Source organism: Asparagus officinalis, chromosome 10, assembly GCF_001876935.1.
Source record: "Asparagus officinalis chromosome 10, Aspof.V1, whole genome shotgun sequence".
NCBI classification, from domain to species: domain Eukaryota; kingdom Viridiplantae; phylum Streptophyta; class Magnoliopsida; order Asparagales; family Asparagaceae; genus Asparagus; species Asparagus officinalis.
Window position 1 is genome coordinate 56,504,834 of NC_033803.1, and position 3,719 is coordinate 56,508,552.

The following is a 3,719-nucleotide window of genomic DNA, read 5'->3' on the forward strand; positions in this document are numbered from 1 at the left end:
CCCCCCCCTTTTTTTTAAATCAACAAAAGAACCAAACAGGAGAATTAGAAATGTGTCGAAACCTAAATCCTATGTGGCACTGAAAGCAGTTTTCAAATCCACCATTTTCTTTTTTTTTTTTGGGCAAACAAACAGCACCTAAAAACAATACACAATTGTCAACTAAATAGTAGATCATTGTAATAATATCAACAGTCTTTCCACTACATACAAACAATGAAGAGGAATCAAAATTCAAATTTTCTAAGTACTCTTTCTTTTGGTTTGACAAGAGAACTTCTTCATGATCATTCAGACCATAAGTATCAAACCTCCGAACGTGGCTAAGAGGCACCCCCAATGCACTATCTCGGATATCTCACAAAATTAAATTTTAGAAAAGACAAACTTGAGACCATGAAATACTCTTTCGATGATGCCAATATTCTAATGGATTTAATGGATGCGGCCATAAGCACCTGATAATGGAGAGAAAAGGAAAAAATAAGCGGCAAATATAGGAGTCAGCTTCTCTCTGTCTCTCACTCTATCAGGTGCTTAATTGGCCCTTATAGAAAAATCCCTTCTTTGTGCTTTAGTTCTGCAATCTCAATAATATTACCTACATATAATCATTTTAATTTCATGACATATTTTTTCATGGATAATCTCAAGAACAGAGCTATTTAAAATTAGGGCTAATTGCAGATAAACTCCTTAGACGATAATTTCCAATTGTTACTTTTTTTACCATAAAAGAGTAGAAAAAGTTCGCTAAGAAGCTATATTTGCACTTGTGCCAATATTACGTGATATCCACACAAATAGAACTACAAGAAGCCTATTCACAATTTTAAGATACTACAGGGGGTTTATTCACAATTGACCCTGAAAATTACAACCTAAAATGTGTAAGAGAAATTCATAAGAAGTATACACAGATAAACAATAAAAGTTGAAAGAAATAAAAGGATATGGAATTATGGCTGCACTCACACTGGTCTCCACAAATCTTAGGAGGAAACAAAGACAACCCACTAATTACATATATCATTCCCTTGAAAGTAGCTTGTCACTTGTCACGCGTACGTGAACAGGTTATAACTAACTCAAGGAGGGGTTTGCAATTAGCACCTCAAATTTACCTAATTCCAATCTCACATTTGTTTGTGCCATTTTAAATCTCAAGAGTCAACGAAAGTCTTACGTTTGTTTGGGCTTAATATCCTCAGAAAACGCTAGATCAAGACAAACATGAAAATCTAGAAGAGGATTTTATTCGTACGTAATTCTCTTTTCTAGTGGATTACTAAGAATTTCAACGAAACAATGAATTTCATAAATCCCCCTCAAGTTTGTGGCGTTTCGCACAAACGCTCTTGAATTGTTTTCATCTACCAAACCTCTTAGACTTTAGAATATCTAACGAAACCCCCTAAACCTTCATATGTCCTCATGCAACCTCTTAACAATGTCAACGGAATCAGTGACAATGTCTGAATTTTATCCCCGTCGAGTCCATGTATAATTTGGAGTCTACATTGCCAATTTCACACATTTAGCCCTTTTAGTTTTAGTGGTGCCCTCTCCTTGATATACTTGTGCTCTAGGTAATTAATTAAGTAAAATTAAAATAAAGTATGTATAAGATAGATAATCTTGTGGTTGTTAGATCTAAGATGCAAGCCTAGAAGGGGGAGGCTGAATAGAGTTATCTACTATTATTTGAGATATCACATAATATGCAGCAAAATAAAAATAGATACTTTGAAAAATAGTAGACAATGTAAATCACAAAAATAATCACAACTAGAATACACAATAACTTTATAATGGTTTGGATAACAATCTTTCATCAGACTCTTCCTTCTCGCGAAGGGGCTCCCTCACTATGCGAAAGTTCTCCTAAATCACAAACTCGATTCAATAAGCTTATAACACTAATTTCTCCCAAACTATTCGTCTAACCTAACCCTTCACACATGAGCATCTCTAGCCCTATCTAGTGACCAACTCTTCATTTCAACCTAGCCTGAGTACACCGTAAACCCTCAGTTCACTTCAACTTGAGTACACTGTAAAAATAAGTTTATATAAAGTATTAAATATCAATTAACCACAATACAAAAAGATGTTATAATTAACACAATACAAAAAGATGTTATAGCACTGTGATTGTGCAAAACCATTCTGCTAATGATTGAAGCAAAACTTTGAGTAGAACAGTGATGATTAGAAGCACTTCTCAAGGTTGATGATTGGCTGATAAAGAACGATGACAAGGATGCTTTTTGAGAAGTTTGAGCAAAATCCTTTCACTAAATTGAAAACTTTGGCGTGCGCCCCCCTCCTCTTCCTCTTTCTTTTTCTCTGTGATTTAGGTTAGGAGCTTCTATAAAAATCATGAGGAGAGAGCTTATATGCCCCAAGCAATGAGCGGCTAAAATCGAGTCCAAAATAGATCAAAAATCACAAATCTAGTTATCAGCCATCAATAGTTGAATTTAACCATCAGTATTCAAGTTGTCACCATCGATGGTTAACTTATAACCATCGATGATCTGAACCTCTCTAGACTCTCGCCTCATCTATGTTTGATAGGACCACTGATGGTCTATAGATCAAGTCGAGAGCTTTTCAAAAGCTGTTATGATAGTGATTCTAATAACCTAATCAAAAGTTATGACCTATGCAAGTTTCAGTCTCAGTGTATATTTCCAGTCTGTTACTGACTGCTTGACGTTGTTTTGCTAAAACATTCATATCTCAAGCTATACATGTTTGAATTGAATTCTGTTTATTCATGTAGATTTATGACAATGAGATGTACGCTCCAATATGCTTAAAATTGATTTTCACTCTTAATTGTTTTTCCAGAATTAGCTATGATTAACTTATCGTCTTGCTCTATATACTTCTGAACTTGATTCTAGCTAACTTCTTATAACTTCTATACAATAGCTAAAACATATATTAGACCAATATGAATGTTTGTTACTCATCAAATAAAGTTAATTGTATAGACACGGTCTTAATTGTGGGGTTGTAAGACACCTCTGGCCACTATATCGCTTCGCCCAGCAAGCTATACAATCAAGATGGTGGATGGAAATGCCATTAAAGTCATTAGGTGGGAAATCAAGAAAGAAAAAAATCAAAAATTTTGGCCAATTATGAGAAAAACCCGAAAGACCAAAGGTTTCTATTAGAAATCCCCAATGTCAGGGGGTTTGTGAAATTTACCCAAAAGAAACCTAGCAAGCAGTACTTCTGATCTCGTTGAATAATATAGTTGTACCATCTCTCTTGATTATTATTGATAAGAATTGGCATTTGGGAAGAAAACAACTATATTATTCATTGTATTTAAGTGCTTAAATACAATAGCGAGGAGAGAAGTTATAAAATCCTAAGTGACGTGAGATTAAAATAAAGAAAAACAAGATAGTCTAACTATATTATTTAATAATTATATAAGTGGTTTTTGCTTATAAACTCAAAGTTTTACTCTCATTTATCGAAAAGTCCATCTCGATCTATATGTTCCAGTAAACCCAAAATCTAAATTTTATTTACTATTAAATCCAAAATATAGAGTACGTAATGTTTAGCTGCATACAACGGGATGTATAGTTGGATACTAGTTTATTGTGTAACTATATATTTTAGAGCGTATAACTACATATTATAAGGTGCATAGTTACATTGGCAGCTCTAAATTTTTTTTTTGGGGGGTGTTG